The sequence below is a fragment of the Pseudophryne corroboree genome, chromosome 4 (genome assembly GCF_028390025.1).
Source record: "Pseudophryne corroboree isolate aPseCor3 chromosome 4, aPseCor3.hap2, whole genome shotgun sequence".
NCBI lineage: Eukaryota > Metazoa > Chordata > Amphibia > Anura > Myobatrachidae > Pseudophryne > Pseudophryne corroboree.
Window position 1 is genome coordinate 477,920,019 of NC_086447.1, and position 25,282 is coordinate 477,945,300.

General features: G+C 48.0%; 1 protein-coding gene across 1 annotated transcript in view; it reads left to right on the plus strand.

Moving 5' to 3' along the window:
- LIN28B (lin-28 homolog B) overlaps positions 1-25,282 on the plus strand; it is a 239,243-nt gene that overhangs the window by 150,339 nt on the left and 63,622 nt on the right. The gene's annotated exons all lie outside the window — the stretch shown is intronic.

A 25,282-nucleotide genomic window follows, 5' to 3' on the forward strand; every position in this document is an offset into this window, starting at 1 on the left:
TGAGAAACTTTCATCGTAACAAGAAATGCTTAACTGTTACTATGCACTTGTGTGATCCAAGCCTAATAGTCATAAAACATTTCTGAAGGTAGGTTTAGTGCACAGATATGTTTTTCTGGCTAAACAGTAGTCATTTACAGCACTTGCGTAAAGGGAGGTACACACACAAAGATCCGTGCTTAAATTCTAAGCAATCTGACTAGATTGCTTAGAAATTAATTATGGATCTCTCCGTGTCTAGGGTGCGTCGCTATCGCCGGCTCCAGTGAGATTGCTTATTTCACTGCTGGGTGAAATAAGCGCCCCCCCCCTGCTGAGCACATCACGCTGTGTACTGAGTGGGGGGAGAGATGTGTGCTGATCAGTCTGTGCTAGATCGCTCAGCACACATATCCCATGTGTGTACGGGGCTTTAGACTGCATGCCATGTTAGTGACAAAAGGTTAATCAAAACTAACCCACCTGGCCTGACTAAAATTATTACAATCCCCCAAAAGGGTGTATTTGCCAATACTGTCACCACTAAGATTTTATACAAGAGTTGATACTCCTTTTCGAGTCACTCTGCCTTATCCTCAATGCAAGCTCATTTTATGATGTAATTTTAGTTTAAACCAAACAATCCCCTTCATTTCAGTGTTTTTAATAATTTAAGCTATCTAACATGCAAGTTTGTTGTGATCATTTAAAACAGAGCATTATTAAATGGAATTTACGATGACAATTAGGCACAAAGACAATGGTAAAAAAAGGCCGTAATAAATTGTGGCTGGGTTGCTTAAAAACAAAAAAAATAAAAATACACTTTTGTGTAATTCTGGTGCTGTGGAAAGTCAGACAGACCTTAAATCACTTGATTCCTTTGGTCTGACCGGTTACAAAGTTTTTCATACTATTTAAAACAAAATCCTTTCTTACCCCCCTCCTTGAGAGATCACGGAGAAAAAATATCATGTTTTCATGCATCTACTTAAATTTGGATAATGTTTATACACAGGTTGAGTTTCCCTTATCTTGGGAACAAAAGGGTTTTGGATTTCTGACTTTTCCATATTGTGAAATATTTGCATACCATAATAAGCTTAATTGAATATTGGACCCAAGTGTAAACACACAATGCATTTATGTTTCATGTGCACCATTTACAGGTACATTACTGAAGGTACTTTTATGTAACTTTAATAGTTTTGTGCATGGAAGATTGTGTACAATTGAACTATCAGAAAGCAAGTATCATCCCTGTCACGCGCAAAAAATTTGGATATCGTATTTTCAGATATGGGAGACTTTCCCTGTAACAGGAATCTTCATATGTCTCTGAAAATGAATGGTACCATGCCCCCAACAATGGGGGAATTTACAAAAAAATAAATAAAATATAATAAATAAATAAATATATATATATAATTTTCCAAGACTGAGTCACTGCACCTTGTCTGATTTTCAGTCTTGACTACTACTCCCTCCCTGTTTTTCTAGGGTGTTGTCATCTGATTTAAAATGGTTAAATTTTCCCTGATTTTATATTTAGTCTGAATGCTACCACTTCTACATACTAAAGCTGATTTGCATGTCCTATATCAATACTGCGTTCGATATGATTAAAAAGGCTAACACGTGCTACATTTAACCTCTAGATACTATTTAGAGATTATTGCAACGAGTACTCTTTTAGGATTTATTCATGCTAGACTTATTTATATTTTTGCGTGAAGCACTTCCTTTGTAGTGTATTCATGTATTTCTTCTTCTTCAGGGTCCATAGTCTCCACAGGGTTACCTTGGGGTATGCTGGTGGAGACCAGGACAGGCACCGAACAGCTAAACTTTTAGAAGCTCCCAGGATGTACTGGACCCATCATACCGCGCCCACAGTTTTGGCTCTGCAGTTTGTTTGGTGCCAGCAGGAGCTGGTCACCGGTTTTACAGTGTGGCTGAATTTGTCAGCCCATCCTTTTTACTTAACATTCTACGTCTAACAATCATCATCTACAGGTGATGATATCATTTCTTCAGAGTCACGGTTGGCTGATCAACTGGGCCAAGGCCTTTCTCGTCCTGTCTCAGAGGATGCTCCATCTTGGAGCTCTGCTGGATGCTCAAGCGCAATGCATCTTCCTTCCTCGGGACAAGTTTTCAGCACTGCAATTGCATTTCCACAACTTCAGTCACAGATTCTCTATCCACTCTGCGATGTAGACCTTGGAATCCATGGTATCTGCCTTTGACATGGTGGAATATGCTCAATTCCACTCCAGGCCTCTCCAACGCCTGATACTCACCAGGTGGAATCGGCAGACCAAATCTCGGGCGATGATACTGCCTCCGGATGTCCGGACCTCCCTTTCGTGGTGGCTACAAACTTCCAACCTGGACAAGGGTTCAACGTTCTGGAGCCCACAATGGGTTCTTCTCACCACAGACGCCAGCCTCCAGGGGCGGGGAGCTGTCACGGCAGTCAGTCATTTCAGGGCTTTTGGACCCCAACAGAGAGATCTCCGGACAGTTTATCGGGCCCGCCAGCTGGCTCAGGACCTTCTTCACAGCTCTCCCGTGCAAGTACAGTCAGACAACGGCACGACAGTGACTTAAATCAAACGGCAGGGGGGGGGGGGGGGGGCACTTGCAGTGCCGTCGCAATGCAGGAAAGAAATCAGATTCTGGCATGGGCTGAACACCACCTTCCCCACATCTTAGCAATCTTCAAACTGGGGGTCCTCAACTTTGAAGCAGACTTTCTCAGTCACCAGAATGTGCAACCCGGAGAGTGGTCTCTACAACAAGACATCTTTCAGCTTCTGGTGACCAAATTAGGTCTTCCAGACATGGATCTTATGGCATCCAGACACAACCACAATGTACCCGTGTACAGGTCCAGTACGAGTTATCCAGACGCAACCTTCCTGAATGCCCTAACTGTCCAGTAGTCCTTTTGTCTGGCATATCTCTTTCCTCCCAAATCTCTCCTTCCCAGAGTGCTTTGCAAATTCAATGAGGAATGTGGCACAATCATCCTGGTGGCTCTTGCATTTCCCAGACACTATTGGTTCACAGATCTCCAATCCCTCTTCATAGACATGCCCTTCCCACTTACTCTTCGACCAGACCGCTTGTCTCAAGGTCCCTGTTTATACCTGGACCTAGCTCACTTGTCTTTGATGGCGTGGCTCTGTATTCCTTCATCCTAAGAGATAAAGAATTCTCCAGTTCGTTTATTCAAACTATGCTTCATGCTCTGAAACCGGCATCGGCACGCATATATTACCATGTATGGCACTCTTACTTTCAGTGGTGTGCTCAGCTTCTTTATGATCCTCTGGTGTTTCTAGACTCTTGGCATTTCTATAGGCTGTCCTGGATAAGGGCCTAAGCCTTGCTTCTCTTAAGGTTCAGGCCTTCGCTCTGTCTATATAGTTCTCGAAAAGGCTTGCCAGGTGATCGTACCTTCCTTCAAGGGGTACTCTGATTTCAGCCTCCCTTTGTTTCAGTGGCTCCTTGGGATTTGTTCTTGGTTCTTTTGACCTTTGAACCATTGGATGCTGTTGACCAAAAAATGGTTGACTGCGAAGACTCTCTCTCTTCCTCGTGGCCATCGCCTCTGCTCAGAGTCTCTGACTTAGTGGCACTCTCCAGCCACCCTCCCTTTTTTTTTTCACGATAAGGTTGTCCTTCAGACTAAGCAGTGTTACCTCCCCAAGGTAGTATCCAAGTTCCATATCAATGAGGAAATTGTGGTACCTGTCTTCCATACCCCTAGGCTTTCACCTGAGGAAGCTTCGTTGGATGTGGTCCGTGCTCTTAAGATCTACATGCACCATATTAGTTCCATTAGGAAATCTTTTTTGATGGATTCCACAAGTGTGGCTGGCTAGCCAATAAACAAACCTTGGCTTGTTGGCTCCGCATGACCATCTTACATGCAAGCTTATCTTCCAGTACCAAGTATAGTCTCTGCTCACTCTACTCGCTCTGTGAGCCCTTCGTGGGCAGCCCGCCCTGGCGCGTCTGCTGAAAAACTATGCAAGGCCGCTACATGATCTTCTGCTCAAACGTTTCTTAGGTTCTATGCCTTTGATAAGGTTTCCTCCTCAGGATGCAACCTTTCGCCGCAATGTCCACCTTTCACATTAGGAGCGTTCCCTACCTAATACTACTGCTTTAGGACATCCCCAAGGTAACCCTATGGAGACTACGGACCCTGAAGAAAAAAAAAAGTTATGGTAAAACTTGCCTTTTAGTTAACTCGTGGTTTTTTTTAAATTCCCTTTCTTTGAGGTTCATAGGATCCAGAGTGACGCAACTAGCTTGAATAAGTTACTCTTCTCAGTCACCTGTTCCCTTCTCCTGATTTTTGTGTGTACCATCCTTCGTTCTCTCCTCTCCAGCTCCTGTTTTGGGCTTCACTAAAACTAAAGATCCTTAGCTGTAGGTGCGGTATGAGGAGAGAGGGATTCCAGTCCATCCTGGAGCTTGTGAAAGCTTAGCTGTTCGGTGTCTGTCTTGATCTCCACTAGCATACCCCAAGGTCAACCCTGTGGATCCTATGGAACTCAAGAAAGAGTTAATGAAGGAAAGTTTTACCATAACTCTTAATATTCTCATTATGTTGCTTTTTTATGTTTAATGCGCTAGCTTCTATATTCATTTGGTATCTATATGTTCTTATGTGGCTGGATCAACGAGTACATGAAACATTTATGTTTGTAGAGTGTTTCTTAATGCGTCCTTTTAATATTGTATGTTTTGTGGACGTTTCAATAGAATCATATTTTTAGGTTGCCCCTGAATTATTGGAATCCATTTTTGGGAAAATCATCTTTCTAACTGCATTGTGAGGAAGACTGCAGCTGTTTGCGGAGGACAAGGCAAACCCCGCCCATCCTCTGCAACAAAGGGGTTATATAGACTACAACAATTCCGTAGTATACACTAGTAAAACATATTTCTCTAGCATCCATAAGGGATATTGGGGACACATTAGTACGATGGGTATAGACGAGGTCTAAAGGAGCCAGTGCACTTTAAATTCTTCCACTGGGTGTGCTGGCTCCTACCCTCTATGCCCCCTCCCACAGGCCGTTTAGAAAAAAGTGCCCTCAGGAGAAGATTTACACTCTGCTAGCTCCAGAGTTTTTCGTAAATTTCTTTAAAACTTTTATTTATTTCTGTAAGCTGTTTGGGCAACAGCAACACTGCGTCGTGGGAGTTAGTGGGGAGATGGTCACTGGCCTCAGGAGGTGCAGGGCCGCTTCCCCGCTGCAGGACCACCATCCTGAGGAGGAGTTTGTTCAGCGGGGCACTGCGCCTTGGCTGTCACAACCACAGCAAGCCGCACACCCCTAACAGATGTCTGAAGGTGAACATCAGTGGTGAGTACACACTGGGGGGCCCCGCTAGGGGAGTCCCCCGGTTCATGGTGCGGCTATCACAGAGGTAAAGCATACGGGTCCCTCCTGAGGGTGATCCGCTATTGCCCCTGTGTAAACTGGCTAGCGGTGGGCTTAACTGAGCATTTATGTGAAGTTTTAATCATGTTTGGAGACATTGCCTGTATAAAATTTTCATTAGCTCCGACGCCTTTAAGGGGGGTGGAGCTACATCAGAGCGGATTCACCAGCATTTTGGCGCCTTCCTCTGCAGGTACAGTAGCAGCAGCCTCACACAGCTCCTCAAGACGCTGACACACGCTGGATCACTGGTACAGGGTATAGCTTGGAGGAGAGCCGCTAAAATTGTGCACATTACACATTCCTAAATGAAAATTGGGTTTTAAAACAGTGTTTCACTGAACTAAACGCTGACAGCCTCACTGGGGCTCTCTGGCGTGGGTGTGCTGGTGCCTTCTCTTCATCTGTGTCTCCTCTCACATACAGTAGGGCAGGCGTGCATTGTAACTGTCTGTGTTGTATGTGTATTGTTGTGTATTACTTTTCACCATGGTAAAACACAACTTATGCAGTGTCTGTAACACCAGGTTCCCCCACTCTCATCTGGTTCCATTTCATGTGGGCAGTGTAGTCAGTCCTCACAAAACGCTGAGGAGAATGTGGGGGAGGTCACAAGCTTTTCTGGCTGGGTGCAATCAACACTATGATGTCTGATATGTCATCTCAGCTCACTGCAAATGCCCACGAAACACAAGAAGTGCAACAAGCAGTAGCAGATCTAGCTGCCAGGGCTGATGTTCCCCATCCCCACCTCTCTACTGCAGGTCCACAAAAACATGCTTTACCTGCACTTCTATCAGATAGTGATGATGATATACAGGATGATGGGGACGATGTGGATCCCATAGTTGGGGATTCCACTCCTACACAAAGTATTGAACCCCTCATTTTAGCTATAAGGGATGTGCTAAAGCTCCCCCTAGAGATTGCTGCAAATCAGCAGTCGTTTTTTTCTCCCTCAAGACAAACTGTCACATTTCCTGATTCTAAAGAATTAGATGATTTATTTAAGATAAACAGCTAATCCAGATAAGAAATATCAGGTGTAAAAAACGGTTTTTGCATACATTGCCCTTTGCCCCCGAGGGCAGAAAGAATCTCCGGCTGTAGACGTCTGTCTCTTTCCTCTCTAAGAAGGTGGTGCTCCCAGCTCCGGGCTCCTTTACAGTAAAGGACCCAGGGGATAGAAAAATTGAGACCACACTGAAATCTATCTACATTGCTGCAGGTGTATCTCAAAGACCGGTCATTGCAGGTTGCTGGATGACGCATGCAATTCACTCCTGGGCTACTCAAATTCAGGAGGGTGTCTCGGGTGACATGACCCTGGTTACTACGGTAACTTTCCTAAAACACATGCAGGACACGCTAAGAGTCCTCTGACTCCGTAAAAGAGATTGGCAATATTAATGCTAGGACCACTGCTATGGCTGTGTCGGCACGGAGAGCCATATGGTTGCGTCAGTGGATTGCAGACGCTAACTCCAAACGCAATGTGGAATCTCTGCCCTTTACAGGTGAATGGCTCTTCGGAGGCAAATTGGACCCATGGCTCTCCAAAGTTACTGCTGGGAAATCCGAGTTTCTACCCTTGGGGTCTCCACCTGCTAGACGTACCTACTCAGGACTGTCTGCTCAGTTCTTTTGGTCCACCAGATTTCGATCTAGGGCCAGAGGTGCATCAAATGCAGCTAGAGGCACCAGGGGTAAACCTAAGAAACCAGCCGTTGCCGGCTCTCAGGAACAGAGCACCAGTTCAGCTTCCGCAAAAACCTCAGCATGACTGTGCCTGCCCATCCCGGAAGGATTTCGAGGTGTGAGCCCGGTTACATCACTTCAGCCACATCTGGGAAAGTTCCTGCCAGGACGCCTGGGTAAGGGACCTTTATTTCTCAGGGTTACAAGCTGGAGTTCGGAGGTGCTCCTCCCCAATGATTTTTCAAATCCAGCTTACCAGCTTTGGAAACTCTGCGTGTTACGCTACTACTGGCCATCACAAAGTTGATCCAGTCCCAAGTCATTGTTCCAGTACCCCTGCAACAGCAAGCACAAGGTTACTACTCTAGTCTGTTCGTTGTGCCAACACCAGATGGGTCTGTGAGACCAATTTTGAATCTGAAGTCCTTGAATCCTTACCTAAAGGTTTTCAAATTCAATATGGAATCTTTGAGAGCAGTGATCACAGGCCTGGAACATCAGGAATTCCTAGTGTCCCTGGATATCAAGGACACCTACCTCCATATCCCAATTTGGCCTCCTGATCAGGCCTATCTAATATTTGCCCTGTGAACGACCACTACCAGTTCCAGGTGTTACCCTTTGGCCAGTCTATAGCTCAGAGGGTGTTCACGAAGGTGATGGCAGAAATGATGTTCCAGCTCAGGGTCCAGAGGGTCAACGTGGTCCCTTACCTGGACAATCTCCTGATAAAAGCAAGTTCCAGGGAGCTCCTACTGCTACATATAGATTGCACTATCCAACTTCTGTCACACCACGGGTGGATCCTCAATCTACAGAAGTCCCTCCTGGAGCTATCTCAGTGGCTCCTGTTTCTGGGAATGCTACTGGATACTGTAGCACAGAAAGTGTTCCAGAGGACAAAGTGACAACTCTCCAGGAAATGGTTTGCATGGTTCTCCGACTGACTCGAGTTTCCATTCATATTTGCATAAGATTGTTGGGAAAGATGGTATCCTCATACGAGGCCATTCAGTATGGAAGGTTCCATGCCAGACCCTTTCAAATGGACATCCTGAACAAGTGGCCCGGTTCCCATCTTCAGATGCACTGAATGATTCAACTGTCACCCCAGGCCAGGATTTCACTCCTGTGGTGGTTGCAGTCTTCCAATCTCCGGGAAGGTCGACACGTCAGGATTCATGATTGGATCTTCCTCAAAATGGATGCTAGACTGAGGTGGTGGGGGGCTGTCACCCAAGGGGTGAAGTTCCAGGGCAGGTGGTCTGCCCAAGATGTCCTACTTCCGATCAACATCCTGGAACTTCGGGCTATCTCCAATGCTCTGATTCAGGCCTCCTTTCTGCTCCGGGATCAGGCAATCCAGGTCCAGTTGGACAACCCCACGGCTGTGGCGTACTTCAATCGACAAGGAGGGACAAAAAGTAGGGCCTGCAGATGAGAAGTGTCAAGAATACTCCTCTGGGTGGAAAGAAATGCAATAGCACTGTCCGCAATCTTTATTCCGGGACTGGCCAACTGGGAAGCAGACTTCTTGAGTCGCCACGATCTCCATCCAGGTGAGTGGGGCCTACCTCCTCAGGTGTTTCAGCAGATCGACTGATGGGGTTGCCCCCAGATCGACATGTTGGCATCTTGCTTCCGCAAGAAACTTTGCTGCTATTGCTTGTGAACCAGAGACCCTCAGGCGTGCGAGGGTGGATGCACTGACTTCGCCTTGGCCTTACCAGCTGGTATACATATTTCCTCCGGTTCCGTTGATCCCAAAGGTGCTCAATAGGATCCGGCAACAAGGAGTACAAGCAATTCTGCTTGCCCCTGATTGGCACCAGAGAGCGTGGTACGCGGATCTTCTGGACATGTCCATCGAAGACAATTGACCTCTACCACTCACCATTCGTCTACCCGGACTTCGTTTGATGGCATGGAAGTTGAATGGAACGTCCTAGCTCACAAGGGACTTTCCAAAAAGGTCATTGCCACTATGGTGCAAGCCCGGAAACCTGGGACGTCAAAACACTATCATAATATCTGGCGGAGATATGCCTCCTGGTGCGAGGAACGCACATGTCCAACTGCTGAATTTCACTTGGGAAGATTTCTTTGTTTCCTGCAGGCTGGAGTGGATCAAGGCTTATGTCTGGGATTCATTAAGGTTCAGATTTCAGCTCTTTCAATCTTCTTCCAAAAGAAGTTGGCTATACTGCCTGAAGTTCAGACCTTTTTGCAAGGGGTGCTTCACATCCAACCTCCGTTTGTGCCGCCTACGGCACCTTGGGATTTGGATGTGGTATTACGATTTCTGCAGTCCTCCTGGTTTGAAACTCTGATGACGGTAGAAGACAAGTACCTCACGTGGAATACTGGCCATGGCTTCTGCTAGACATGTCTAAGAATTGGGGGCCTTATCGTATAAAAGTCCATACTTGGTCTTTTACGAGGACAGAGCAGAGCTCAGGACTAGGCAGCAGTTCCTGCCAAAGGTCATCTCTGCATTCCACTTGAATCAGCCTCTTGTGATCCCGTCAAGTTCTGGCGCTTCTGCCCCTCCGGAGGCATTGGATGCTGTGCGAGCCTTGAAGATCTTTGTCAAGAGGACGGCTCGGATCAGAAAGACGGGTTCCTTGATCGTGCTGTATGACTCACAGAAAAAGGGTTGCCATGCTTCAAAGCAGTCCATTGCTCGTTGGCTTCGGCTCACTATTCAGCAAGCCTATGTGTTGGCAGCCTTACATGTTCCACAGTCTTTGAAGACCCACTCTACAAGATCAGTGGGATCTTCTTGGGCGGCTGCCCGTGGAGTCTCGGCCCTGCAGCTGTGCCGAGCGGCTACCTGGTCGGGGAAGAACACCTTTGTGAAGTTCTACAAGTTTGATACCCTGGCCAAAGAGGATACCCAGTTTGGACAGGCGGTGCTGCAAATGTGTCCGCATGTTTCCGCCCGTTCTGGAAGTTTTGGGACATCACCATCATACTAATGTGTCCCCAATATCCCTTATTGATGCTAGCGAAAATAGGATTTTAAATGCCTACCGGTAAATCCTTTTCTCATAGTCCATAAGGGATATTGGGGGTCATTCAGAGTTGATCGCTCGCTAGCAGTTTTTAGCAGCCGTGCAAACGCTAAGCCGCCGCCCTCTGGGAGTGTATCTTAGCTTAGCAGAAGTGCGAACGAAAGGATCGCAGAGCAGATACAAAAAAATATTCAGCATTTTGAGTAGCTTCAGACCTACTGAGCGCTTGCGATCACTTCAGACCATTCAGTTCCGGATTTGACGTCACAAACGCTCTGCGTTCGGCCAGCCACGCCTGCGTTTTTCCTGGCACGCCTGCGTTATTTCGAACACTCCCTGAAAACGGTCAGTTGACACCCAGAAACGCCCACTTCATGTCAATCACTCTGCGGTCAGCAGTGCGACTGAAAAGCTTCGCTAGACTTTGTGTGAAAATACATAGGGCGTTGTGAAAGTACATCGCGCGTGCGCACTGCTCCACATACGCATGCGCAGAATTGACGTTTCTTTCCTTAATCGCAGCGCAACGAACATTTTCAACTAGCGATCAACTCTGAATGACCCCCATTGGGCGCCCGCCTCTGTGCAGTGACTTTCTGCAGGTTCTCTGCTATGTGTTACCTGTTCAGCTGTTGCTGTTTATGTTGCCAGCTGTCGCTGGCCCGGGTATGTTATGGTGTGCTGGTGTGTAGACAGGGCCGTTTCTAGCCAATTTGGCTCCCAGTGCGAGATTTAAAAATGCGCCCCGCCCCCCATTCACATAAGAAAAAATGCGCGCGCGCGCCGCCCCCCCTATAGATATAAAGAGGAAAAGTATGTGCGTGCTCCCGGCAAGGGGGCGTGACCTCGTTAAAATGGGCGTGGCTTTGTTAATGTGGGCGTGGCCTCATCTGATCTCATCATCACTGCCACCACAGGATAAAAAAAAATAAAAAAAATTCCTCATTTTACACATTACAGCAGGCAAGTGTCCCCATTTTACACAGCACGGTAGGCAAGTGTCCCCATTTTACACAGCACGGTAGGCAAGTGTCCCCATTTTACACATTGCGGCAGGCACGTGCCCCCATTTTACACATTGCGGCAGGCATGTGTCCCCATTTTACACATTGCGGCAGGCATGTGTCCCCATTTTACACATTGCGGCAGGCATGTGTCCCCATTTTACACATTGCGGCAGGCATGTGTCCCCATTTTACACATTGCGGCAGGCAAGTGTCCCCATTTTACACATTGCGGCAGGCACGTGCCCCCATTTTACACATTGCGGCAGGAAAGTGTCCCCATTTTACACATTGCGGCAGGCATGTGTCCCCATTTTACACATTGCGGCAGGCAAGTGTCCCCATTTTACACATTGCGGCAGGCACGTGCCCCCATTTTACACATTGCGGCAGGAAAGTGTCCCCATTTTACACATTTTGGCAGGCATGTGTCCCCATTTTACACAGTACAACAGGCAAGTGTCCCCATTTTACACATTGCGGCAGGCACGTGCCCCCATTTTACACATTGCGGCAGGCACGTGCCCCCATTTTACACATTGCGGCAGGAAAGTGTCCCCATTTTACACATTGCGGCAGGAAAGTGTCCCCATTTTACACATTGCGGCAGGAAAGTGTCCCCATTTTACACATTGCGGCAGGAAAGTGTCCCCATTTTACACATTGCGGCAGGCACGTGCCCCCATTTTACACATTGCGGCAGGCACGTGCCCCCATTTTACACATTGCGGCAGGAAAGTGTCCCCATTTTACACATTGCGGCAGACAGGTGTCCCCATTTTACACAGTACGGCAGGTGGGGGGGGGGGGGGGGAGGAAGAGAGAGAGAGAGGGAGAGCGGCTGACTTACATTTGAAGCGGTTCTTCCCGCTCTTCAGCCGCCTCTCCCTCGTCTGCGCAGCGCTGGCCGACTTGGCTCCCCCTTCTTCCTCCTCCCGAGTGCCCAGCTCGGGGGGCGGGGTTTCGCGTAATGACGCGATTGCGTCGTGATGTCACGACGCAAATGCGTCATTCTGCGAAACCCCGCCCCCACCGAGCTGGGCACTCGGGTGGAGAGGGGAGGGGGTTTGAAAGTGCTCAGGAAGTGCCGCCGCGGGTGCCCCGTGCGGTTGTACTGCTCGCCCGCCGCAAGAAACGGCACTGTGTGTAGATCTCGCCACACTTATTCTTGTTTTGTTCCTTCTCTCAAGTATGTCCTTTCTCCTTCGGGCACTGTTTTACCTATAACTGCCTGTAGGAGGGGGCATAGAGGGGAGGAGCCAGCACACCCAGTGGAAGAAATTTAAAGTGCACTGGCTCCTTTGGACACAGTCTATACCCATTGTACTAATGTGTCCCCAATATCCCTTATGGACTAAGAAAAAAGGATTTACCGGTAGGTATTTAAAATCCTATTGTTACAGAGTAGTGCTGCAATATGTAGTGTAACAGTTTAAAGTTGCATACGAAGAATTTGCATGTGTGTGTGCTCAATTACCATTTATGGATGATCTTTAAAAGTTTTGGAAAGTACTGTTAATCCATAGGTAATTTCTCAAGCAGCTTTGCTATAATCAAAATGAAATAAAAAAGAAAATTATTATTTCTTTTACAATAACACCATCACCCATATGTAAGCAGTCTTATGAACTATCCATGGTTTCTTAGGCAGGTGTAAACACTTTTATAGTATTTCTCGAACGTCATAGAGGATGCTGGGGACTCCGTAAGGACCATGGGGATAGACTGGCTCCGCAGGAGACATGGGCACTTTAAGAAAGACTTTGACTCTGGGTGTGCACTGGCTCCTCCCTCTATGCCCCTCCTCCAGACCTCAGTTTGATACTGTGCCCAGTGGAGACTGGGTGCATTTCAGGAGCTCTCCTGAGTTTCCTGTAAAGAAAGCATTTTAGTTAGGTTTTTTATGTTCAGGGAGCCTGCTGGCAACAGACTCCCTGCATCGAGGGACTGAGGAGAGAGAAACAGACCCACTTCTCTGAGTTTCAGGGCTCTGTTTCTTAGGCTACTGGACACCATTAGCTCCAGAGGGATCGGTACGCAGGTCTCACCCTAGCCGTCCGTCCCAGAGCCGCGCCGCCGTCGTCCTCGCAGAGCCGGAAGATTGAAGTCGGGTGAGTATTGAGGAAAAGAACATCAGAGGCGGCAGAAGACACCTTGATCTTCATAGAGGTAACGCACAGCGCTATTGCTCCCATTCACCTCACACACCTCGGTCACTGTAAGGGTGCAGGGCGCAAGGGGGGGGGGGGGGGCCTGGGCAGCAATATAACCTCTCCTGTGGCATATATAGATATATACATGTACAGCTGGGCACTGTACATGTATATAAAGAGCCCCCGCCATGTTATTGAGAAATTTGAGCCGGACAGAAGCCCGCCATCGAGGGGGCGGGGCTTCTCCCTCAGCACTCACCAGCACCATTTTTCTCCACAGCACCGCTGGGAGGAAGCTCCCCGGACTCTCCCCTGCTTAACACACGGTGAAAGAAGGGTTTTAAAGTAGAGGGGGGGGGGGGGGGGGGGCACATAATTGGCGCATATACATAACAAAAGCGCTACTGGGTAAACATACTGTGTTTTTCCTGGGTCATATAACGCTGGGGTGTGTGCTGGCATACTCTCTCTCTGTCTCTCCAAAGGGCCTGGTGGGGAACCTGTCTTCAGAAAAGAGCTTCCCTGTGTGTGTGTGGTGTGTCGGTACGCGTGTGTCGACATGTCTGAGATTGAAGGCTCACCTAAGGAGGAGGGGGAGTGTATGAATGTTAGGTCTCCGTCGGCAGTGCCGACACCTGACTGGATGGATATGTGGAATGTTTTAAGTGCTAATGTTAATTTATTGCACAAAAGATTAGACAAAGCTGAAGCTGGGGTACAGTCAGGGAGTCAACCCATGCCTGGATCTTCGGGGTCTCAGAAGCGCCTACTATCCCAAATAGTTGACACAGATACCGACACAGATTCAGACTCCAGTGTCGACTACGATGATGCAAAATTACAGCCAAAGGTGGCTAAATGTTTTCGATATATGATTATCGCAATAAAAGATGTTTTGCATATCACTGAGGAATCCCCTGTCCCTGACACGAGGGTACACATGTATAAGGGAAAGAAACCTGAGGTCACCTTTCCCTCATCACATGAGCTGAACGAATTATGCGAAAAAGCGTGGGAAACTCCAGACAAAAAACTGCAGATTCCCAAAAGGATTCTAATAGCGTATCCTTTCCCGTCGCAGGACAGAATCCGGTGGGAATCCTCCCCTAGGGTAGACAAAGCTTTGACGCGCTTATCAAAAAAGATAGCGCTTCCATCCCAAGATAAGGCTGCCCTCAAGGATCCTGCTGACCGCAAGCAGGAGGTTACCTTGAAGTCCATTTACTCACATTCTGGTACGTTACTCAGACCGGCTATTGCGTCAGCCTGGGTTTGTAGTGCTGTAGCAGCATGGACAGATTCCTTATCAGCGGATATTGAGACCCTTGATAAGGATACCATTTTAATGACCCTAGGGCATATAAAAGATGCTGTCTTATATATGAGGGATGCTCAAAGAGACATTAGTTTACTGGGTTCCAGGATAAACGCTTTGTCTATTTCTGCTAGGCGTGTCTTATGGACCCGACAGTGGTCAGGTGATGCCGACTCCAAGAGACATAAGGAGTTGTTGCCTTACAAGGGTGAGGAATTGTTTGGAGAAGGCCTCTCGGACCTCGTCTCCACGGCTACGGCAGATAAATCGATTTTTTTTGCCATATATTCCCTCACAATCTAAGAAAGTGCCTCATTATCAAATGCAGTCCTTTCGTTCCAATAAAAGCAAGAGAGTACGTGGATGGTCCTTTCTTGCCAGAGGTAAGGGCAGAGGGAAGAAGCTGCATAACACAGCTAGTTCCCAGGAACAGAAGTCCTTCCCGGCCTCTGCAAAATCCACCGCATGACGCTGGGGCTCCCCTGAGGGAGTCCGCCCCAGTGGGGGCACGTCTTCGACTGTTTAGCCACATCTGGGTTCACTCACAGGTGGATCCCTGGGCAATAGAAATTGTTTCCCAGGGTTACAAGCTGGAATTCGAAGAGGTGCCTCCTCGCCGGTTTTTCAAATCGGCCCTACCGACTTCCCCCCTGGAAAGGGAGATAGTGTTACATGGGATTCGCAAATTGTGTCTTCAACAAGTGGTGGTAGAGGTTCCCCTGCTTCAAAGAGGGAAGGGGTACTACTCAACTCTGTTTGTGGTCCCGAAACCGGACGATTCGGTCAGACCCATTTTGAATTTAATATCCCTGAACCTTTACTTAAAACTGTTCAAGTTCAAGATGGAATCGCTCAGAGCGGTCATCGCCAGCCTGGAAGGGGGAGATTTTATGGTATCTCTGGACATAAAGGATGCATACCTGCATGTTCCCATATATCCTCCTCATCAGGCGTACCTGAGATTTGCGGTACAGGATTGTCATTACCAATTAGACGTTGCCGTTTGGGCTTTCCACGGCCCCGAGAATTTTCACCAAGGTAATGGCGGAAATGATGGTGCTCCTGCGCAAACAGGGTGTCACAATTATCCCGTACTTGATGATGGTGCAGTTGCTGAACAGCGTCTCACTTTCACTGACTGTGTTACAGCGACACGGCTGGATTATCAATATTCCAAAGTCGCAGCTGAATCCTACAACTCGTCTGCCCTTCTTGGGCATGATTCTGGACACAGACCAGAAGAGGATTTTTCTTCCGACAGAAAAAGCGCAGGAACTCATGACTCTAGTCATGAACCTGTTGAAGCCAAAACAAGTGTCAATACGTCATTGCCCTCAAGTTCTGGGAAAAATGGTGGCGGCATACGAAGCCATTCCCTACGGCAGATTCCATGCAAGGACATTCCAATGGGATCTATTGGACAAATGGTCCGGGTCACATCTGCAAATGCATCAGCGGATCACCCTGTCCCCCAGTGCCAGAGTATCTCTCCTGTGGTGGCTGAAAAGTGCTCACCTTCTAGAGGGCTGCAGGTTCGGCATTCAGGACTAGATCCTGGTGACCACGGACGCGAGCCTCCGAAGTTGGGGAGCAGTCACACAGGGAAGAAATGTCCAAGGCCTTTGGTCAAGTCAAGAGACTTGTCTTCACTTCAACATCCCGGAACTAAGGGCCATATACAACGCCCTACGTCAAGCGGAGATCTTACTTCGCGATCGACCAGTTCTGATCCAGTCGGACAACGTCACCGCAGTAGCTCATGTAAACCGCCATGGCGGCACAAGGAGCAGGGTGGCAATGGCGGAAGCCACCAGAATTCTTCGCTGGGCGGAGAATCATGTAAGCGCTCTGTCAGCAGTGTTCATTCTGGGAGTGGACAACTGGGAAGCAGACTTCCTCAGCAGACACGACCTGCATCCGGGAGAGTGGGGACTTCATCAAGAAGTCTTCGCGCAGATTGCAAGTCGGTGGGGACTGCCCCAAATAGACATGATGGCGTCCCGTCTCAACAAAAAGCTACAAAGGTATTGCGCCAGGTCAAGAGACCCTCAGCCGGTAGCTCTGGACGCCTTAGTGACACCGTGGGTGTTCCAGTCGGTCTATGTGTTTCCTCCTCTTCCTCTCATACCCAAGGTGTTGAGGATAATAAGAAAAAGAGGAGTGAGAACAATACTCATTGTTCCGGATTGGCCACGAAGGACCTGGTATCCGGATCTGCAGGAAATGCTCACAGAAGATCCGTGGCCTCTTCCTCTAAGGCAGGACCTGTTACAACAAGGTCCCTGTCTGTTCCAAGACTTCCCGCGGCTGCGTTTGACGGCATGGCGGTTGAACGCCGGATCCTAGCGGAAAAAGGTATTCCGGATGAGGTTATTCCTACGTTAATAAAGGCTAGGAAGGACGTGACATGTAAACATTATCACCGAATATGGCGTAAATATGTTTCTTGGTGTTCTTGGTGCTCCTACGGAAGAATTCCATCTAGGCCGTTTTCTTCACTTCCTACAAACTGGAGTGAATTTGGGCCTAAAATTAGGCTCCATTAAAGTTCAGATTTCGGCCTTATCCATTTTCTTTAAAAAGGAATTGGCCTCTTTACCTGAAGTACAGACTTTTGTGAAGGGAGTACTGCATATTCAGCCTCCTTTTGTACCTCTGGTGGCGCCTTGGGACCTTAACGTGGTGTTAAGTATCCTTAAGTCACATTGGTTTGAACCACTTAAAACAGTGGAGTTGAAATATCTCACTTGGAAGGTGGTCATGTTGTTAGCCTTGGCTTCGGCTAGGCGAGTTTCGGAATTGGCGGCTTTATCACATACAGTATAAGCCTCTATCTGGTTTTCCATATGGATAGAGCGGAATTGCGGACCCGTCCTCCATTCCTACCTAAGGTGGTCTCATCCTTTCATATGAACCAACCTATTGTCGTGCCTGTGGCTACACGTGACTTGGAGGATTCCGAGTCCCTGGATGTGGTCAGGGCTTTGAAAATTTACGTGGCCAGAACGGCTAGGATCAGAAAAACAGAAGCACTGTTTGTCCTGTATGCAGCCAACAAGGTTGGCGGCCCTGCTTCAAAGCAGACTATTGCTCGCTGGATCTGTAACACGATTCAGTAGACGCATTCTACGGCAGGATTGCCGTTACCGAAATCGGTTAAGGCCCATTCCACTAGGAAGGTGGGCTCGTCTTGGGCGGCTGCCCGAGGGGTCTTGGCACTACAGCTGTGCCGAGCTGCTACTTGGTCGGGGTAAAACACCTTTGCAAAGTTCTATAAGTTTGATACCCTGTCTGAGGAGGTCCTCCTGTTTGCTCAATCGGTGCTGCAGAGTCATCCGCACTCTCCCGCCCGTTTGGGAGCTTTGGTATAATCCCCATGGTCCTTACGGAGTCCCCAGCATCCTCTAGGACGTTAGAGAAAATAAGATTTTAAACCTACCGGTAAATCTTTTTCTCGTAGTCCGTAGAGGATGCTGGGCGCCCGTCCCAAGTGCGGACTACTTCTGCAACACTTGTATATAGTTATTGCTTACATAAGGGTTATGTTATAGTTTCATCGGTTTTGGACCGATGATATGTTGTTTTTTTATACTGTTAACTAGATAGTATATCACAAGTTATACGGTGTGGCTGGTGTGAATCTTGCCCTTGGATTAACTAAAATCCTTTCCTCGTACTGTCCGTCTCCTCTGGGCACAGTTTCTCTAACTGAGGTCTGGAGGAGGGGCATAGAGGGAGGAGCCAGTGCACACCCAGAGTCAAAGTCTTTCTTAAAGTGCCCATGTCTCCTGCGGAGCCCGTCTATCCCCATGGTCCTTACGGAGTCCCCAGCATCCTCTACGGACTATGAGAAAAAGATTTACCGGTAGGTTTAAAATCTTATTATTTGCATTATATTACAACCTGCAAATGCTGGGAGCCTTTTTATGTTGGAAATATTCTCTGCTGAAATGTAAGTGCAGCACCTCCCTGTGAGTCTATAACGTAGGGGTTGCTTAGCAACCAAAAAATGTGGCTCTTGCATGATCTGCAGTGTCAGGTAGAGGGGTTTGGGGTTTTTTTTTCAGACCTTGGTGTCTGCGTTGCTAGGTAACATGAAGTAATCAGTAGGCCCTTTAAATAAAAATGGATTCTATTGAATATAAGAGATTGCACATTAGGATTTATCAGAACCACCAACATCTTGTGAGCTGGTAGGAAATGACGTGGCTTCATTTTCTGTGAACTATATCTTCCTATGGTTTGCCTTTTGTTGACTTGAATGTTTGGGTTAATGGATTAAATTGAAATTTCTCTGACGTCCTAGTGGATGCTGGGACTCCGTCAGGACCATGGGGATTAGCGGCTCCGCAGGAGACAGGGCACAAAAATAAAAGCTTTAGGACTAGGTGGTGTGCACTGGCTCCTCCCCCTATGACCCTCCTCCAAGCCTCAGTTAGGTTTTTGTGCCCGTCCGAGCAGGGTGCAATCTAGGTGGCTCTCCTAAAGAGCTGCTTAGAAAAAGTTATTAGGTTTTTTATTTTCAGTGAGTCCTGCTGGCAACAGGCTCACTGCAACGAGGGACTTAGGGGAGAAGAAGTGAACTCACCTGCGTGCAGGATGGATTGGCTTCTTAGGCTACTGGACACCATTAGCTCCAGAGGGATCGAACACAGGCCCAGCCATGGAGTCCGGTCCCGGAGCCGCGCCGCCGACCCCCTTGCAGATGCCGAAAAGTGAAGAGGTCCAGAAACCGGCGGCAGAAGACTTTTCAGTCTTCATGAGGTAGCGCACAGCTCTGCAGCTGTGCGCCATTGTTGTCAGCACACTTCACACCAGCGGTCACTGAGGGTGCAGGGCGCTGGGGGGGGGCGCCCTGGGCAGCAATGATAATACCTTGTTCTGGCTAAAAATACATCACATATAGCCCCTGGGGCTATATGGATGTATTTAACCCCTGCCAGGTCTCCCAAACACCGGGAGAAGAGCCCGCCGAAATAGGGGGCGGGGCCTATCTCCTCAGCACACAGCGCCATTTTCCTGCACAGCTCCGCTGCGAGGAAGGCTCCCAGGACTCTCCCCTGCACTGCACTACAGAAACAGGGTAAAAAAACAGACAGGGGGGGCACTTTTTTGGCGATATTGATATATTAAGCTGCTATAAAGGAAACAACACTTCTGTAGGGTTGTTCCTATATATTTATAGCGCTTGGGTGTGTGCTGGCAAACTCTCCCTCTGTCTCCCCAAAGGGCTAGTGGGGTCCTGTCTTCGATGAGAGCATTCCCTGTGTGTCTGCTGTGTGTCGGTACGTGTGTGTCGACATGTATGAGGACGATGTTGGTGTGGAGGCGGAGCAATTGCCGGTAATGGTGATGTCACCCCCTAGGGAGTCGACACCGGAATGGATGGCTTTGTTTATGGAATTACGTGATAATGTCAGCACGTTACAAAAATCAGTTGACGACATGAGACGGCCGGCAAACCAGTTAGTACCTGTCCAGGCGTCTCAGACACCGTCAGGGGCTGTAAAACGCCCTTTACCTCAGTCGGTCGACACAGACCCAGACACGGACACCGAATCTAGTGTCGACGGTGAAGAAACAAACGTATTTTCCAGTAGGGCCACACGTTATATGATCATGGCAATGAAGGAGGCTTTGCATATCTCTGATACTGCAAGTACCACAAAAAGGGGTATTATGTGGGGTCTGAAAAAACTACCTGTAGTTTTTCCTGAATCAGAGGAATTGAATGAAGTGTGTGATGAAGCGTGGGTTAACCCCGATAGAAAACTGCTAATTTCAAAGAAGTTATTGGCATTATATCCTTTCCCGCCAGAGGTTAGGGCGCGCTGGGAAACACCTCCTAGGGTGGATAAGGCACTCACGCTTATCAAACAAGTGGCGTTACCGTCTCCTGAAACGGCCGCCCTCAAGGATCCAGCTGATAGGAGGCTGGAAACTACCCTGAAAAGTATATACACTCATACGGGTGTTATACAGCGACCAGCCATCGCCTCTGCATGGATGTGCAGTGCTGGGGTGGTTTGGTCGGATTCCCTGACTGAAAATATTGATACCCTGGATAGGGACAGTATTTTATTGACTATAGAGCAATTAAAGGATGCTTTTCTTTATATGCGAGATGCTCAGAGGGATATTTGCACTCTGGCATCGAGAGTAAGTGCGATGTCCATATCTGCCAGAAGAAGTTTATGGACGCGACAGTGGTCAGGTGATGCGGATTCCAAACGGCATATGGAAGTATTGCCGTGTAAAGGGGAGGAATTATTTGGGGTCGGTCTATCGGATTTGGTGGCCACGGCAACAGCCGGGAAATCCACCTTTTTACCTCAGGTCCCCTCCCAACAGAAAAAGACACCGTCTTTTCAGCCGCAGTCCTTTCGTTCCTATAAGAACAAGCGGGCAAAAGGACAGTCATATCTGCCCCGAGGCAAAGGAAAGGGTAAGAGAGTGCACCAAGCAGCTCCCTCCCAGGAGCAGAAGCCCTCCCTGGCTTCTGCAAAGCCCTCAGCATGACGTTGGGGCTTTACAAGCGGACTCAGGGGCGGTGGGGGGTCGACTCAAGAATTTCAGCGCACAGTGGGCTCACTCACAGGTGGACCCCTGGATCCTGCAGGTAGTATCTCAGGGTTACAGGTTGGAATTCGAGAAGTCTCCCCCTCGCCGGTTCCTAAAGTCTGCTCTGCCAACGTCTCCCTCAGACAGGGCGACGGTATTGGAAGCCATTCACAAGCTGTATTCTCAGCAGGTGATAGTCAAGGTACCCCTCCTACAACAGGGAAAGGGGTATTATTCCACACTATTTGTGGTACCGAAGCCGGACGGCTCGGTAAGACCTATTCTAAATCTGAAATCTTTGAACCTGTACATACAAAAATTCAAGTTCAAGATGGAGTCACTCAGAGCAGTGATAGCGAATCTGGAAGAAGGGGACTTTATGGTGTCCCTGGACATCAAGGATGCTTACCTGCATGTCCCAATTTGCCCTTCACATCAAGGGTACCTCAGGTTCGTGGTGCAAAACTGTCATTATCAGTTTCAGACGCTGCCGTTTGGATTGTCCACGGCACCTCGGGTCTTTACCAAGGTAATGGCCGAAATGAGGTTTCTTCTGCGAAGAAAAGGCGTATTAATTATCCCTTACTTGGACGATCTCCTGATAAGGGCAAGGTCCAGAGAACAGCTGGGGGACGTAGTAGCACTAACCAAAGTAGTGCTGCAACAGCACGGGTGGATTCTGAATTTTCCAAAATCTCAATTGACCCCGACGACACGTCTGCTGTTCCTGGGAATGATTCTGGATACGGTTCAGAAAAAGGTGTTTCTTCCGGAGGAGAAAGCCAGGGAGTTATCCGAACTTGTCAGGAACCTCCTAAAACCAGGAAAAGTGTCTGTGCATCAATGCACAAGAGTCCTGGGAAAAATGGTGGCTTCTTACGAAGCGATTCCATTCGGCAGATTCCACGCACGAACTTTTCAGTGGGATCTGCTGGACAAATGGTCCGGATCGCATCTGCAGATGCATCAGCGGATAACTTTGTCTCCACGGACAAGGGTGTCTCTTCTGTGGTGGTTGCAGAGTGCTCATCTGTTAGAGGGCCGCAGATTCGGCATACAGGACTGGGTCCTGGTGACCACGGATGCCAGTCTGAGAGGCTGGGGAGCGGTCACACAGGGAAGAAACTTCCAGGGAGTGTGGTCAAGCCTGGAGATGTCTCTTCACATAAATATACTGGAGCTAAGAGCGATTTACAATGCTCTAAGCCTGGCAAAACCCCTGCTTCAGGGTCAGCCGGTGTTGATCCAGTCGGACAACATCACGGCAGTCGCCCACGCAAACAGACAGGGCGGCACAAGAAGCAGGAGGGCAATGGCAGAAGCTGCAAGGATTCTTCGCTGGGCGGAAAATCACGTGATAGCACTGTCAGCAGTGTTCATTCCGGGAGTGGACAACTGGGAAGCAGACTTCCTCAGCAGGCACGACCTCCACACGATCTACACCCGGGAGAGTGGGGACTTCATCCAGAAGTCTTCCACATGATTGTGAACCGTTGGGAAAAACCAAAGGTGGATATGATGGCGTCCCGCCTCAACAAAAAACTGGACAGGTATTGCGCCAGGTCAAGAGACCCTCAGGCAATAGCTGTGGACGCTCTGGTAACACCGTGGGTGTTCCAGTCAGTGTATGTGTTTCCTCCTCTGCCTCTCATACCAAAAGTACTGAGAATTATACGGCAAAGGGGAGTAAGAACGATACTCGTGGCTCCGGATTGGCCAAGAAGAACTTGGTACCCGGAACTTCAGGAGATGCTCACGGAAGATCCGTGGCCTCTACCTCTAAGACGGGACCTGCTTCAGCAGGGACCGTGTCTATTCCAAGACTTACCGCGGCTGCGTTTGACGGCATGGCGGTTGAACGCCGAATTCTAAGGGAAAAAGGCATTCCGGAAGAGGTCATCCCTACCCTGGTAAAAGCCAGGAAGGAGGTGACTGCACAACATTATCACCGCATTTGGAGAAAATATGTTGCGTGGTGTGAGGCCAGGAAGGCCCCGACGGAGGAATTTCAACTGGGTCGATTCCTACATTTCCTGCAAACAGGATTGTCTATGGGCCTCAAATTAGGGTCCATTAAGGTTCAAATTTCGGCCCTGTCGATTTTCTTCCAGAAAGAATTGGCTTCAGTTCCTGAAGTCCAGACTTTTGTAAAAGGAGTACTACATATACAGCCCCCGGTTGTGCCCCCCGTGGCTCCGTGGGATCTTAATGTAGTTTTGGATTTTCTCAAATCCCATTGGTTTGAGCCACTCAAATCGGTGGATTTGAAATATCTTACATGGAAAGTAACCATGCTACTGGCCCTGGCTTCAGCCAGGAGAGTGTCAGAATTGGCGGCTTTATCGTATAAAAGCCCATATCTGATTTTCCATTCGGACAGGGCAGAACTGCGGACGCGTCCTCAGTTTCTGCCTAAGGTGGTTTCAGCGTTTCACCTGAACCAGCCTATTGTGGTGCCTGCGGCTACTAGCGATTTGGAGGATTCCAAGTTGCTGGACGTTGTCAGGGCATTGAAAATATATATTTCAAGGACGACTGGAGTCAGAAAATCTGACTCGCTGTTTATACTGTATGCACCCAACAAGCTGGGTGCTCCTGCTTCTAAGCAGACGATTGCTCGTTGGATTTGTAGCACAATTCAACTTGCACATTCTGTGGCAGGCCTGCCACAGCCTAAATCTATCAAGGCCCATTCCACAAGGAAGGTGGGCTCATCTTGGGCGGCTGCCCGAGGGGTCTCGGCATTACAACTCTGCCGAGCAGCTACGTGGTCGGGGGAGAACACGTTTGTAAAATTCTACAAATTTGATACCCTGGCTAAAGAGGACCTGGAGTTCTCTCATTCGGTGCTGCAGAGTCATCCGCACTCTCCCGCCCGTTTGGGAGCTTTGGTATAATCCCCATGGTCCTGACGGAGTCCCAGCATCCACTAGGACGTCAGAGAAAATAAGATTTTACTTACCGATAAATCTATTTCTCGTAGTCCGTAGTGGATGCTGGGCGCCCATCCCAAGTGCGGATTGTCTGCAATACTTGTACATAGTTATTGTTACAAAAAAATCGGGTTGTTATTGTTGTGAGCCGTCTGTTCAGAGGCTCCTACGTTTGTCATACTGTTAACTGGGTTCAGATCACAGGTTATACGGTGTGATTGGTGTGGCTGGTATGAGTCTTACCTGGGATTCAAAATCCTTCCTTATTGTGTACGCTCGTCCGGGCACAGTATCCTAACTGAGGCTTGGAGGAGGGTCATAGGGGGAGGAGCCAGTGCACACCACCTAGTCCTAAAGCTTTTATTTTTGTGCCCTGTCTCCTGCGGAGCCGCTAATCCCCATGGTCCTGACGGAGTCCCAGCATCCACTACGGACTACGAGAAATAGATTTATCGGTAAGTAAAATCTTATTTTAAACAGGGAAGTCCTTTAGGCTAATTTTTCAAACTGCTATGTAACCTTTTTTCTGCATATCACTGTTGAGTAATATTTTTGGACTTTGTGTTGTAGCCAAAATAAAATGGTTAGTTACTTTACTTTTGCCATCCCACTGCGTTCCCCCCTCTAATCTTATATGCAGTTTTTATTATTTTTTATTTTATATATTACAAATGTCTGTGATGCATGGCAAGGGGAAAAGAAAATAACCACATTATTTCAGGACATAATGAGCTTTCCCTTAACCCTTGTAATGCTTAAATTGCTTATCGAAACTATTAAGCTGTGCGTCAGAATGCGATGTTAATTACATTTTCTGCATAACTTAATGACATTTCAGTATATAGATTAACAATTTTGTTCCTGAGTACTTTTAAAATGTAAACAAGCTCTGGCGTCTCTTGGTTAATTTATTTATTATCTGTACCAGTTATTTATATAGCGCGCATATATTCCGCAGCGCTTTACAGAGAATATTTGGTTATTCACCATTCATGATAAATATACAAATAGTCACCGCGCATATGTATTTAAGCAGCTCCTTAAAACGTAATCAGAATAGTAAAATATATAATGGAGCGCTAGGTGTTTGTAAAAGTGCTAATACCTGTAAAAAAATGGGGATTAGTTAAACAATGTTTACAGCCCTTTTTTGTGTA